Source organism: Cynocephalus volans, chromosome 3, assembly GCF_027409185.1.
Source record: "Cynocephalus volans isolate mCynVol1 chromosome 3, mCynVol1.pri, whole genome shotgun sequence".
NCBI classification, from domain to species: domain Eukaryota; kingdom Metazoa; phylum Chordata; class Mammalia; order Dermoptera; family Cynocephalidae; genus Cynocephalus; species Cynocephalus volans.
In genome coordinates this window covers 64104274-64119388 of record NC_084462.1, presented here as the reverse complement: position 1 = coordinate 64119388, position 15115 = coordinate 64104274, and the positions used below count along the sequence as shown (strand labels likewise).

The following is a 15115-nucleotide window of genomic DNA, read 5'->3' as shown; positions in this document are numbered from 1 at the left end:
ATTATGGTCTGTGTTGTTTCTTCTATTTTGTTCAGGACTGCGATTTAAATATCGTTAAAGTATTAATTCATCCTGTATTCAGCTGTTTTTGAAGTAGATTAAACATATATTTAGGTCTTTGTACTTCGAGCCTTCCAAGCCGGGCACAGAAGAGGGTACAAATAAAGCCTTACGGCGGTGGCTGAGCTGTGTTTGGCGTGGTCCCACATGCATTTGTGAAGCGCTTTCACATGCAGATTTTTGACAGGGGAACCCTTAGATCCTTAATCTGTGGACTGACTGTGGTGATAAAGTAGGCGGAGGGAAGACACTGAATCCGAAAAAGAGGTCTGTGTGACCAAAAGCGGCTGTGCAAACGCAGCCTAGAAAGGGAAATAGCTTCGAAATAGCAGCCGCTCCCGGACAACGAACGAAACCCATACCACCACCTCCCGCCTAGGCACCCTATCTGCGCGAACTGGGTTGCGCCTGCGCGCCGGCGCCCCGGAGCGTGGAGCCGGGAACAGCGCGGCCGCGAGTCACGTGGTGCGCCCGGCAGCTGCCCCGCCCCGCCCTTCCGAGGTCGCCCCGCCCCGCCCCGCCCCTTTCTCGGCGGGACGCTCGGAACCGCCCCGAACTGCGCAAGGCGGCCCGGGTGAGTGTCCGCGAGGGGCGCGCGTCGTGCAGGCCCGGACGGGCCCGGGCAGGGGCGCGGGCTGGCTGAATGCGGTGAGGGGGCCAAAGGGACAAAATGGCGGCGGGATACGCCCTTTCACCTCCTCCCCTCACCTGAGAGTGCGGGCAGGGATAGTTGCTGGGGGAGGGGAGCCGCTGCCGCTTGGGAGGGCCCTAGGGTCTCCTGAGGAAACCTGGGGGCGGGAGGGGTCAGGCTCCGGACCTGTCATGGAGGGCGACCGCTTGCCTTGCGGCTCAGCTGGGGTTTGAGGGACGTGGGACCCCACGCAGGCCGAGGTATGGGTAGGGGGCTGCCTCACCACCTCTTGGGGGTGGGGGCGGCCCCGGTCGAGCGTGTCCGTACTGCAAGGGACCCTCAGAGGAGCCCCCCTCTCCTCTTTTCATTTGACAGTTGATCGTCTTCACATCCTCAGCTGGGTTTGCCATGCTTTCCCTGCGCGGTGACGCTGGTCTTAGGTCTACCCAGGCGGCAGGGCAAGGATGGCCTCTCATCTTACAAATGCAGACACCGAGGCCTGGAGGGGTGAAGAGTGTAACCAAGGCCTCACACCTGGGAGTAGCAGGACCCAGCCTCCTGCTCTGTTCCCAGCACTTCCTTACCGCCTCCCCCCGCCCCCCACCGTTTTCCAGTCGCATTCACGGAAACAGGCTAGCGTCAGGAATGGCACCAGTGAGCGATGAGATTGTTAGAAAGCAGGCAGAAAATTGGTTCTCCAAGCAGCACCTGCTGCAGTCAAGTGGCTCCCGCCGAGATGGGGCCACATGCCTGAAAGCCGCTTCCTGTTGCTGGTGGACTGTATATTTCATTCTATTTGTGCCACATTATTTTCCAAGAAAATAGTTATTCTTTGTGGTCATTTTACTGAATAGATAGTAATTTTATGTATTAAAGTTTTAGTTTACAGGTTGATTTATCAACATTAACTTTTCATTCTCAAATGATCTGAGGTATAAGGATGGAATATGCATATTTTTGAATGGGGAAACTGGCTCAAAGAGTTGATTACTTGCACCAGATCACCTGCTGGTGAGTGGTAGATCTGGGTTTAAGTTTTCTGACTTAAGGTTGGTAGTCTGACCACTATCTCATTCTGGCCTCTATTGGTGTTCTGTCCCTTGTATTTTTTCTGACTTTTCCTCAAAATGTGTTGGGGGAAGATTGGTTTATACCACGTAATCAAAGTGAATTTTTGATGTGATTTGGAAAGTTGTCTTTGTGGGAGGAAGTGTGATCAGCACCTTTAGAGATAATTCTGTTAAACTGTAAAGGCAGACTGATCTGATGATGGCTCTGAAGGCATACTGATCTGAGTTTGAATTCCAGCTCCATCACTTTTCTTTTGGCAATGTTTCTGAGCCTTAGTTTCCTCATCTTTAAAATAGGGATACTATCCACTTCGTAAATTTGTTGATAGCTATAAATGAGGTCTCTGTAGAACATTTAGAACTACTCCCTCAACAGATGCTTGCTCCTCTCCTTCTTTCTCTTCACTCTTTAGAACTGCATTTAAAAAAATTTCTATGTGTCTTAGTCCGTTTGGGCTGCTATAACAAAATACTTAGACTTGGTGGCTAAGTATTAGACAACAGAAATTTGTTTCTCACAGTTTTGGAACCTGGGATGTCCAAGATCAAGATGACCTGCTTTTGGTTCATAGATGGCACCTTCTAGCTGTGTCCTGACATGGTGGAAGAGGTGAGGGGTCCATCTCAAACCTCTTATAGGGCATTAATCCCATTCATGAGGGCCTTGTCCTGATGAGCTAAGCATCTTCCAAAAGCCCCACCTACTAATACCATCACCTTGGGAACTAGGATTTCAACATACAAGTTTTGGGGACACACAGTCAGACTGTAGCACTGTGGTTAACCACCTGGTTGTTAAGGTCAAACAACTATGGAAGCATCGTAAACAGAGCTATACAAATGTGGTTTTAAATAATTAATATTATTAATATATAATATATATAATATATATTATATTATTATTAATAATAATTAATTTTAAATAATTTTGGTGACTGGGGTCCAAAGGATATAGTGTTTTAAATATAGACTTTAAAAATGTTTGTCCTGTGTGCTTCATAAGTACTTAAGAATCACTAAATTAAGATTGGTTTGCTATTAAGACTTTATTAATGCTTTCATTTAACTACTTTACAAGAATGTTTTAAAGATAAATAAGTTGAAGGGACTTGAGAATCTGTCTTTTCTTTCATCTTCTTAACCGACTGCAACCCAACGTATTTCAAAGGAGAAAGCAAAAATTCTTTGGGAGTCACATATGAACATTCTTTAAATGCTTAAAAAGCAGTGGTGTTATTTAGTGTGGAGTTTAACAGAATTCTCTAATGGTGCTGATACCTGAGGAGAGGGTATGGGGAGGCCCGATAGCTAGCCTTAACCCACCCTGTTCTCTTACCATGTTCTTGACTCTGCCATAGTAAAGAACTCAAGAGCAGAGTCACAGTAGAAAGTGAGAACAGGTTTAATGTAATGAATAATAGATACAGATTTCACAGAGAAAGTGGGGCCTAGCTCCAGAGACTGAGCAGGATCCACACCAAGTTTAATACAAAAGTAAGAAATATACATTCACAAAGTACAGGCTGGCTGTAGAGTGAACGGCAGCCTGCCAAAAGCAAGTCTGATACAAAAAGTAAGAAATACACACTTCAGGTGAAGTGTGGGCTGGCCCCAAAGAGAGTGAGCAAGAGCCTTGCCTTCTATCAACTTCATAGTTTTGCTGTCTATACATATTTATATTATCTAATGAATATTTGGTGAAAGGGGTGTGGTTCCCAGTTATGTAATCTAGTCCTGCACATGCTCAATTGGTCTCTTTTGAGCATGCTAATTAGTCAAATTCCATCATGTGCATTGAATATATTCAAATGTATTCTGTGCTCTCTAGTGCCTCCAGTGTCCAGTGGAAGGTTATTCAAAAGATAAATTACACTTTATCAAGCATGCTTGGCCATTAGAATTATATAAGTCTGGATAAACTCCTCTCTAATGACCATGCTCAGCCACTGGATTTGCTTAAGTCTACCTCCTGTAGTCTCAATCTCCATGTGTTGGTGCTGAAAAATGGGTGCTACAGGCCACTGTAGCTTAGGACTTAGAGGCGGAGCTTGAGTCTTAGGGGAGTGGCCTGAAACCTGAGCCCAGGGAGACTGAGCAACTCCTATCTCAGTGCAATCTGATTGATATCCATTGTGGAATTGGCATTTATGAAATGGTAGAAATGAAAACTGCAAATGGCTTGTATAACAAAATTAAACTAACTTATTAATAAAATTCTGTTTGCATTTTCTGCTGATGGTAACTGTTTTTACAAACATGTTCGGCTTTCACTGATTGGCGTTAGATCTTTTGGAACTTAAGCAGTGAAAAGATCTACAGTCCAGTGGTGGAGCCAGCCTTAAAGAATTATTAGAAGGAAATGATTTATGGAAAAACTTTTCCCTCGGTGTCATGAAACACTAAAGATTTCATGAAATTTTGCCAAAATAATTACTACTTTTTAGTGATAACCTCTCAAAGTAGTGAGTTCATTATATGTTTTGGAAATATATGCAAAAATAGAATAGTATAATGAATTGCTTGTGTACCTGTTTCTCTATTTCAACAATTATCTACACACGGACAACATTGTCTCATAAAGCTATTCCCCCAAATTGTTTTGAAGCAAGTCTCAAACATTGTATTTCATTTGTAAAGGTTTCAGTATGTGTTAGGCCTGCTTTTGATATAGTATTGGAAAAGCGATAGTTTTTGGTGTTTTCAATGGGGCATGTTATGTGCAGGGGAGAAAATGCCTCCTGGTTGATGTATTCATGGCAGTATATGTAGAAGTAATCAGAACTGAAAACCTCTTTAAGCAACTTGGACTTATAAAATGCCTATATTACTTTTTAAAATACTAATTTTTACCATAATACACTTATTTTCCACTTAGCAAAGACATGAAAAATTACTGATAGTGTTAGAGTATGCCTACCACAACATTTTTAAAGCCCCAGAATCAGAAAGGCAAATACTCAGATTTTCTTAAACATGAGAAAACGCAAAAACATGGGTGAGAGATTTTGTGAACATTGGAGAGGAACAATGATTGCAACCTCAGTTTTTCTATACTTTATTGGCAAGTATGGGAACAATTCATAGATGTATTTTCCTGGCTTCAGTTAGATGATCCCTCATTTTTTAGAGTAGTGCTACCAGCAGGCTTCTTACTACCTCGGGCTTGCTATTTACTCTGTGCCCTTTTACAACCCATATACCTAAACTCAGATAAAGAAAATAGAGGAATGCCTTTCCTAGCACTTGAGCCAATCTTCACATTTCCATCTCTAGGACTCCCAGGTGTCTCTACAGATATTTTGGGATTGCAGGTCAGCATAAGACAAGTGAGACTTCAGTTAACCACAAGAACTAGCTTGCTCAAAAACCTTGTGTCTAGTCAGTCCTAGTGTTGATTCCCTGCTTACTGACTTGTTTTGCTTTTTTGTGCTCCATTTTCTGCTTGGCCATTGTTTTGCTGAAGCCCCGAGTTTCTCAAATATTATTTATTTGGGCATCACTGTCAGCATTTTGCCTTATCTATATTTCTTTTATATTAACTGAGTTTACGTTTCTAATAGTGATACAAATTTTCTTTTATAATTTAAATGTGATTCTATTTAAAGAAAAAAGCTATTTAAATAATAGTGTGGCTGGTATGTAGTTATGCAAATATCATGAGGGTGTAGTAACTGAATGATTGAAATTTTGGAAATTCTGAATTAGGACATAGCTTTTTAAAATTTTTATTATTTATTTATTTAGTTTTTAAATTTAGTTTTATTTTATCAATATACAATGTAGTTGATTTTCGTGTCCCTTTACTGAATCCTTCCTCCCCCCGTCCCTCTCCACCCTCTGTCAACATCATATCTGTTCACTTGTCCTAACAAGTTCAAGGAATTGTGATTGTTGTGTTTTCTTCCCTGCCCCCCTGTTTTTTTGTGTATTTATTTATTTCTTTTTAGCTCCCACAAATAAATGAGAACATGTAGTATTTCTGTTTCTGTGCCTGACTTATTTCACTTAATATAATTTTTTCCAAGTCCATCCATGTTGCTGTGAATGGTAGTATTTCATTCTTTTTTATAGCAGAGTAGTATTCCATTGTGTAGATATACCACATATTCTATTTCCACTCATCTGATTTTGGACATTTGGGCTGGTTCCAACTCTTGGCTATTGTAAATAGTGTTGCAGTAAACATTGGCGTACAGATATCCCTTTGACATGATGATTTCCATTCCTTTGGGTATATTCCCAGCAGTCGAATAGCTGGGTCATATGGTAGATCTATCTGTAATTGTTTGAGGAAACTCCAAACCATTTTCCATAAAGGCAGCTTTCTTTTTTTTAAAAATAACTTTATTGTGATATATTTTACATACCATAAAGTATACTTATTTAAAATATACACTTCAGTGGTTTTTAATATGTTCAGAGTTGTGTATTCATCACTATAATCAATGTTAGAACATTTTCAACACCCCAATATAAAATCCCATAACCATTAACAGTCATTCCTCATTCCTGGTCTTCCTCTTCTCTTCCCCATCCTATCCCCTGCCCCAGCTGACCACTAATCTACTTTCTGTCACTGGATTTGCCTAGTCAGGATATTTTACACTAATGGAATCGTAAAATATGTAGTCTTTTGTGTCTGGCTTCTTCCATTTAGCATAATGTTTTCAAGGTTTGTCCATCTTGCAACATGTATCAGCACTTCATTCCTTTTTATGGCTGAATAATATAATATTGTATGGATATACCACATTTTATTTATCTATTCATCTAATTTTTGGCTATTATGAATAATACTGCTGTTTCTCCAACACTTGTTTTGTCTGTCTTTTTGACTATAGATGTCTTGGTGGGTGTAAAGTGGTATCTCATAGTGGTTTTGATTTGTATTTCCCTAATGACTAGTGATTTTAATATCCTGTCATGTGCTTATTGGCTATTTGTATATCTTTTCTGGAGAAATGTGGACATAACTTTTTTAACCTGACATAGTGCTGCTACTTAACCTGACGTGTGTTCTTGATCTCCCTTTAGCACTCTCTCTGTATTGGCTTTTTATTCATATCATTACGTGGATTACTTCCCAGAAATCCTTGTGGTATTTAAATACATTACTGTGAAACATCCCCTACTTATGTTTATTAATTTACTCTTTGTAGTACCTGTTTGCCCAGGTACACATGTCTTGAATTTAGCTTAAAAAAAAAAATCATGCATCTTATGTACCACTGACTTCCAGCAGAGGCAGAGACAATACTCTTGTCAGGTGCCAAATTAAATAGTAGTGCACAAGACACAGTTGTGTAAGGATTTGGAATAAATTAGGACTTAAGAGATGATGATTCAGTCTTGAACTTTTCTTCCTTTTTTTCCCCCTTGGGGATAAAAAGTTCTGGTAATAAGAATTTGTGATCTCTGGGTTGAAAACTTTAAAGTCCAAGCTGAATTTAATCTGTAATTTGAAAGTACATTTAAATTTAAATCATTGCAATTTTTAAAAGTTGTAAGTGCAGTGCAATCATATTTCAGAAAATCAGGAAAAATAGCAAAGAAAAAATTACCTTCAATCCCTGGAGTGTATAGTTACCAGTTATTGAGTACTGGTTCTGTGCCATCAAGTTCTTCGCATATAATTTCTTTGATTTTAAAAATGATTCTACAAGGTAGATATTTTTACCCCCATTTTATAGCTGTGAACCCTGAGGTTCAAAAAATGTTAGATAACTTGCCTAAAGGATGCATAGTCTGTAAGTATCAGTCTTGGGATATCAATTTGGGTCCGAGTTCAGAGCTTATGCTTTTTATCTCACACCGCTTCCTGTGTATTTCCAATCTCTTTTTCCAGTACATATAGTAGTCCACCCCCCTGCCTCACAGCTTTAATCATAGGGTATATAAAATTTTGTGTCTGCCATAAAAAAGCCTAGTGAACAACTATCTTTATTGGAAAGGCTAATAGAGTACACAGCTTTACTAATTAATTCTGGAATTACCAAAAGAGGTGTCAGGCTGGATCACAAACCCTTCTATCTGTCCTATGCAGGTCCTGAGCCAGGTAGTCGAAAGAAAAACTGAGCAGACACCAGCAAAGTGGACATGCTTTATTTTTAGACGTGAGCTTTGCCAACCAGCGGTTTAGAGCTGCTGCTTCCCATACCAAAATTGTACACAAAAGCGGCAATGAGCCAAGGGGTACACGGGTGTGCAAGCACACTAACTCTTCTCCTATGTCACTTGTTTGCAAAGTATGTGCTGAATCATACCCAGCTGGATATGAGGCGAGAGGGCTTGACCAAACCAACTCCACTTTCCTCACACTCCACCCCTTCAGGGTCCCTTGCCATGCAATCTATGAGTTGAAGATCTTCTGCAATGTTCCCTTAGCGAGGATGGCTGACCCCTGCATCCATATAGCCTCTGTACTTATTGTACATTCAGTACACCTTGAGGCTTATCCCCATAGCTCTATCCTTTCAACTATTAGCCACAAAAACTCCACCCATACACATGTCTGGTTAGTTATTGTCATTGGGGTGATTTTCCACGGGAATCCTGCAGCCACACTGGTAAGAATTACACTCGCTGCATATTCAGCGAGCCGACACATTGGCCATAGGAACATATGTCTGTGTCCAGTCAGCACTGATGCCTGCAGCCACAGTACTATGGGTGAAAAGACAAAAAGGTTATTGGCACCAGTAGAAGGAGTTCTTGTCCCTCTGGAAGAATACCTGCTAGCTTACCATCCTGGAAAGAATGGTTGCAGGAACAGGTGCTGCGGCTCTATGCAACAGAGCCTCCACTGGAGAGGCCCTGCCCTTGCGGGGTCTCTCATTTAAGATCCTGACTGTTGGCCATAACCGCTGTGTCCACCCCTTCATGGATGGGGGTTGTGTGGATAGCATCAGTCCCTTTTTCAGAAGACAGTTGTACTGTTCAGTCATTCTCACTGCCTGGGGATGATACGGCACATGTAACTTCCACTGAATGGACAACTGGGAAGCCCACTTCTGTACTTCATGTCCAGTAAAGTGGGTTCCATTATCACTCTCTATGACCAGGGGCCGGCCATACATGGCCATAAGGCTATTCAACACTTTAATAGTGCTTACCTGGTCTAGGGCCTTACTAGACCATACAAACAGAAGACCAGTAGCCGTATCAATGGTTGTGAAGATATACCTGTAGTTCTCTGACTTTGGCAGTGATTCCACAAAATCCACCTGCCACCATGTTAGGAGCATCCTCCTCTCGAGTTTTCTGCCTATCTGCCTGCAGCACCTAGCAAGCCATCAAAGGTACATCTGCCCAGCAGGGGCATTCTTTCTCGGGTTTATGCAGCACCTGGTGAGCCATCGACCACATGGTCTTGCAGCCAGCATGCTGCATTCTTCAGTATAGCCACCCAGCTACATCAGCTGCTGGAGCTCTCTCTAGCCATTTTACCTTAGCCAGTGCATCAGCTTCATTGCCTGGACTGGCTAAGGGGAAATATCCTGTGACATGGAAAAGACTTACTTCCTTTCCATGTCCTAATTCCCATAACTCTTGCCACATGACCTAGCAGCAGCATTGGAGCTGCCTTGGTTAAATATGCAAGACAATCAGAGGCTAGTAAGACATCATCTATATAATGAAACCTTGTAACTGTGCTGGGCCTAGTCCACTTGGCTAGGTTCCCAGCCACTAAACCATGACAGATAATTGGGCTATACAGGTATCCTTGGGGCTACACTTGAAAAGCCCATTGACTCCCTTCCCAGCTGAAGGCAAATTGATCTTGGCTATCCGCTGAGATCGGAATAGGGAAAAAAGCATTTGCACGGTCCAGTACATAATGATAAGTTCTTGGCTGAGTAGTGAGATGATCCATCAAGTGAACTGAAGGCACAGCTGCATGCAAAGGAGGCACTACTTTGTTCAGTTCTTGATAGTCCACAGTCATCCTCCAGGTACCATCTGGTTTTTTTCACTGGCCATACTGGGGCATTAAAAGGATCAGGTGCAGGATGAATGATGTCAACCTTCTCCAACTCCAAGACAGTGGCACCTATCTCTGCATGTCCTCCCAGCAGGCAATAGTGTTTTACATTGACCACACACCTTGGCTTGGGTAACACCTGTGGATCATGCTTGACATGTCCCCGCAGCACAGGCTTCATTGTCTGTATCCACAGCTGGATTCTCCAACCATCGTTTGCCCATAAAGTACATTATACCCAAGATGTACTTTCATCTATATGTATTTAGCTACAGGGGATGCATACAGAGTATACATACGAGGGGGCAATCATTCAGTGCTCAGCAGCAAAGACACAACATTGTCTGTAACAGAATGTCTTCCATAGCCATCAACATTCACTGTGGCCACTGGAAACTTATCTGAGTTGCCATGTATCAGGCTTTGTTCTGCACCAGTATCCACCAGTGCCAATACATGCTGCACATTTATCCCTGACCAATGTATTGCCAGTTCATTGTGAGGCCTCTGGTCCTCATCTGTCCCCAAAAGACAAGCACCTTGGCCTGGTTCTTAGCCAAGAGAGAACAGTCCATCCACCTCGACAGAAGTAGCCGTAAAATCCGTCAAATACACTGGGTGTACTTTGCCACCTGTTTCTAGATGTTTAATGAAATGCTATTTGGGGCGCAATTGTCGCCACAAGGCAAACAATAGTGCATTTGGTTGCTGGTCAGTTTTTTCTCTGTCAATTCCTGCTGTAAGCAAGTCAAACCACATCTGCATATGGCTGGTCTTGCTTGGTCCCTTCAGGGTAAAATCCTGAGCATTTCTTGAGGATTTAGTCTTCACCACCTTCTGGACCCCTTTTATTTGTCTCCTCTCTTCTGCTTTGCCCAGACTGGCCATCATGGTTGTCACTTCATCTATAGGATGACGAATGTATGGGACCAGTGTAACCACCAGTGACCCAAAGCACGTTTATGGAGCGTTCTGTAACACTGTATCCCTCATGCTCCCTGTGAAGCGTTCATTGTCTGGGCCATGGGTGTTCACATTAAACATGGACTGTTGCATCCCTGGCTCCCGAATCACTTGGACCAGCTCGACATACGTTTGCCACTTACTGACGGTTTCAGGCAGTTCTCCAGCGCTCATCCACACAGTCCAGATAGCTGCATTCACCTGTTCCATCAAGGAGTGGTTGCCTTGTCCCTGTGCGTATCTGCGGCTATTCTGTAACCACTGCCTCGGGGACAGATGCATGGTGATTGACACCAGCTTTTCCATCTCTTCACCAGAACACATCATACCATCCACCCCTAGGTCCCACAGCTGCAAAAGCCAAGCAGCTAGGGGTTTGCCCTGTTTCTGGCGGAACTGTTTCCCCAGGTCCACTAACTCAGCTTGAGTGTAGGGGACATAAGTAGTGAATTGGGTCACTTGTGGATTGCCTACCTTGTCCTATGGGCTGCTCATGCTTTAGTTTCTGATGCACAACAGGTCGTGCCAGCGGATGCATAGTCTCCCCTAACTTACCATCAGGTTTGTCATTGTCCCCAGTGTTGAAAGCAGGAGTGTCCTGTTGCTGTATTTCAGCCTCCAGAACAAGTACATGCGCTTCCAACAAGTCTGCTTTCTGCTGCAAATCTCGAAGCCGTGCCACTTCATGGAGTGCCTGGTCCGTGTTGACTCATAGTACAGTGAGCAACAGCCAGATCCCGGTCAACAGGAAAGTGGCCACTGGCTACCACATACTCGAGGATAGCCACATTTCTTCCCCCTCCCAAAGGGCTAGTGGCTCCCTTACCTGCTCTGAATCCTGCCGACTATGCCAGCTGACATGCTGGATCACAAACCCCTCTACCCCATCCTGTGCAGGTCCTGAGGTAGGTAGTCAAAAGAAAAACCAAGCAGCCCCCAGCAAAGTGGACATGCTTTATTTTTAGATGTGAGCTCTGCTGACCAGCAGTTTAGAGCCGCTGCCTTCCATACCAAAAGCATATACAAAAGTGGCAGCGAGCCAAGGGGTACGTGGGCACACATGCGCACTAACTACTCCTACGTAACTTGTTCACAGAGGATGTGCTGAATCATACCCAGCCAGGTATGAGGCCAGAGGGCCTGACCAAACCAACTCCACTTTCCTCACACAAGGTTATTCTGCTTAACCAATGAGCCATCCAACATTTGTCCTTACTTTCCTTCAAAATCTTTATTGAGTGCTCACCATCTGTGAAGGACTGTTTTAAGTGGGAAGAAGAGAAGATCATTCAGATATTGGTCCTGGGCTTCAGGATCTTAAAATGTAATAAAGAAGAAAACTGTCATCTAAAGGAAGTGGGGAAAAGAGGATAACATTGAGCATCTATTGTGTGCTGGGTTTTATATATTTTATATATTTCAGAAATTATTTGGGTACTTATTATGTGTCAGATATTGTGTTAACTGGTAGAAATTTGAACTCTAGCATTCTACCTTTTAACTGTGTAAGTAGATATTATCCTCATATTGCAGAAGAGAAAACTGAGGTTCTGAGGGTACAATGACTTGTCTAAAGTTATACAACTAGTAACTATAATAAGTGGCTAAATTGGGATTCAGTCTCACTTTTGTGTGTATTCTTTCCCACTATGCCATGTTTATTTCAGCATATCTTTATCTCATCTGATCTCTTAATCTCCTAAGTTAGGGATGGTCTTCATTTTCTCCTTAAGCTATGTGACTCTTATTTTACCTGTGTTTTTCTCTTCAGAAGTTCTTAGCAACTTTTTTTTTTTTTTTTTTTGTCGTTTTTTTCGTGACCGGCGCTCAGCCAGTGAGTGCACTGGTCAGTCCTATATAGGATCCGAACCCGCAGCGGGAGCGTTGCCGCGCTGCCAGCGCAGCACTCTACCAAGTGCGCCATGGGCTCGGCCCACTATGTGACTCTTTGAATCAGTTTTATTGAGGCATGATTTACATACAAAATGTGCACTTACTTTAAGTCTATAAGTACTTAAAAATTTATTTATAGCTGTGAATCACTACCATAATCAAAATGTAGAATATTTCCATACTCCCAAATAGTTCCCTTGTGCTTCTTCCCAGTCCTTTCCCCTCAAACCAAGGCAACCCTTTTTTGATATTTCTCACCTAAGATTAGTTTTACATGTTCTATAACTTCACATAAATGGAATCACTGAGGATATATTCTTTTGTGTCCAGTTTCTTTTTCTGAGCATGTCTGTGATATTTATCTGTTTTTGTGTGTAGCAGTAGTTTATTCCATTCTGTTGCTGAGTAGTATTGTATTATTCTCTTGTTGATGGGTATTTGTGTTGTTTCTGATTTGGGGCTATTATGAATAAAGCTGCTATGAATATTTGTACATAGGTCTTTGTGTGAAAAATATGTTGTTACTTCTCTTTGGTAAACAACTAGCCTTCATTTTTATGGATGAGAATTCTGATAGTCAGAGCACTTGAATGACTTCTCGAGGTCACATAGCCAGTGATTTGGCTGACTCCAATTACTCTGTATATATTCTTTCTACTATATCACACTTTCCCCCAATTTTTAAAGGTAAAAGATATAGATGAAGTGGTCTGGTAGTTCAGATTAAGATCTGCATCAGCTGGGGATGTAAGAGTACACTTCATGAAAATAACTTTGAGCTGGCCTTGAAGAATTGGTAGACTTTGAACAGGTAGAGGGTGGGAGGAAAGGAATGAGGTGAGCAAAGATTCTGTAGCATGGGCTGCATTCATTAGTAAATAAATATTTAGTTAATGCCTACTCTATGCCAGGTACTGTTATTTGTTCTTGGGCTATAGAGGTAACAAAACCAACGTTTTTGTAGGGAGAGGGACACAGTACACCCAATAAGTAAATAATATGAAATAATAAGTGCTCCAGAGGGGAGGAAGGATGGGGAGTGCTGGTGGGTGGGAATGAGGATAGATGGGTTGCAAACTTTTCCCCCTAGCTTTATTAAGGTATAATTGACAAAAATTGTATATATTTATAATGTACAACACATTTTGATATATATGAGTATACATTGTGAAATGGTTAAATCAAGCTAATTAGCATATCACCTCACAGACTTATTTTTTCTGGTGAGAACATAATGTCTTAGTAGTTTTAAAGCATATAATATATTATTATTAAGTGCAGTCTCCGTGCTGTACAATAGATCTCTAGAACTCATTTATCCTCTCTAACTGAAACTTTGTACCAATGAACCAACATGTCCCCATTTCCCCCAAGCCCTGGCAACCACCATTCTACTTTCTGTTTCTATGAGTTCAACTTTTTTTAGATCCTGTATATAAGTGAGATCATACAGTGTTTGTCTTTCTGTATGTGGCTTATTTCACTTAGCATTGTCCTCCAGATTCGTCTGTGTTGTTGCAAATGACTAGGTTTTCTTTTTTCAAGGCTGGGTAGTATTCCATTGTGTGGATACACACACCACATTTTCTTTATTCATCCATTGATGGACACTTACGTTGATTCCATATCTTGGCTACTGAGAGAAATGCTGTAGTAAACATAGGAGTACTGATAACTCTTTGATATATTGATTTCATTTCCTTTGGTTATAAACCCAGAAGTGGGATTGCTGGATCATACGGCTATTCTATTTTTGATGTTTTGAGGAACCTCCATACTGTTTTCCGTAATGGCTGTACTAATTTGCATTCCCACCAGTAGTATGCAGTTGTTCCCTTTTCTCCACATCCTTGCCAACACTTGTTATATTTCATCTTTTTGGGTGTGAGGTGGTATTTCATTTTGGTTTTAATTTGCATGTCCTTGATGATTAATGATAGTGAGCATTTTTCATATACCTGTTGGCCATTTGTATGTCTTCTTTTGCGAAATGTTTATTCAGATCCTTTGCCCATTTTTTAATCAGGTTATTTGTTTTTGTTTTTTTGCTATTGAGTTGTTTGAGTTTCTTATATATTTTGGATATTATCCTTTTATCAGAGATATTGTTTACAAATATCTTCTCCCATTCCTAGGTTGTCTCTTCACTCTTCTGTTTCTTTTGCTGTGCAGAAGCTTTTTATGTGATGCAATGCCATTTGTCTATTTTTGCTTTTGTTGCCTGTGCTTTTGGGTTCATATCTAAAAAAAAAAAAATCATTGCCCAGACCAATATCAAGAAGCTTTTTCCCTATGTTTTCTTCTAGTAGTTTTACAGTTTCAGGTCTTAAGTATTTAAACAGTTTTTTTTTTTTTTTTTTTTTTGTCTTTTTTTGTGACCGGCTGCACCGCGCTCAGCCAGTGAGCGCACTGGCCATCCTTATATAGGATCTGAACCCGCGGCGGGAGCACTGCCGCGCTCTCAGCGCTGCACTGTCCCGAGTGCGCCATGGGGTCGGCCCTAAACAGTTTTTTTGT

General features: G+C 41.7%; 1 protein-coding gene across 5 annotated transcripts in view; it reads left to right on the top strand.

Annotated features, from left to right (window-relative positions):
- The first annotated feature begins 565 nt into the window (after nucleotides 1-565).
- The window catches only part of SCAPER (S-phase cyclin A associated protein in the ER), a 491674-nt gene continuing 477124 nt past the window's right edge, over nucleotides 566-15115 (top strand). For 4 of the 5 annotated variants that reach the window (XM_063090894.1, XM_063090891.1, XM_063090893.1 and 1 more), the window contains exon 1: nucleotides 566-634. The gene's annotated coding sequence lies outside the window, so the exon portion shown is untranslated. Of the gene's footprint in view, nucleotides 635-2350; nucleotides 2372-15115 lie in introns of those variants that run through there. The other variant, XM_063090890.1, reaches the window with a different exon arrangement.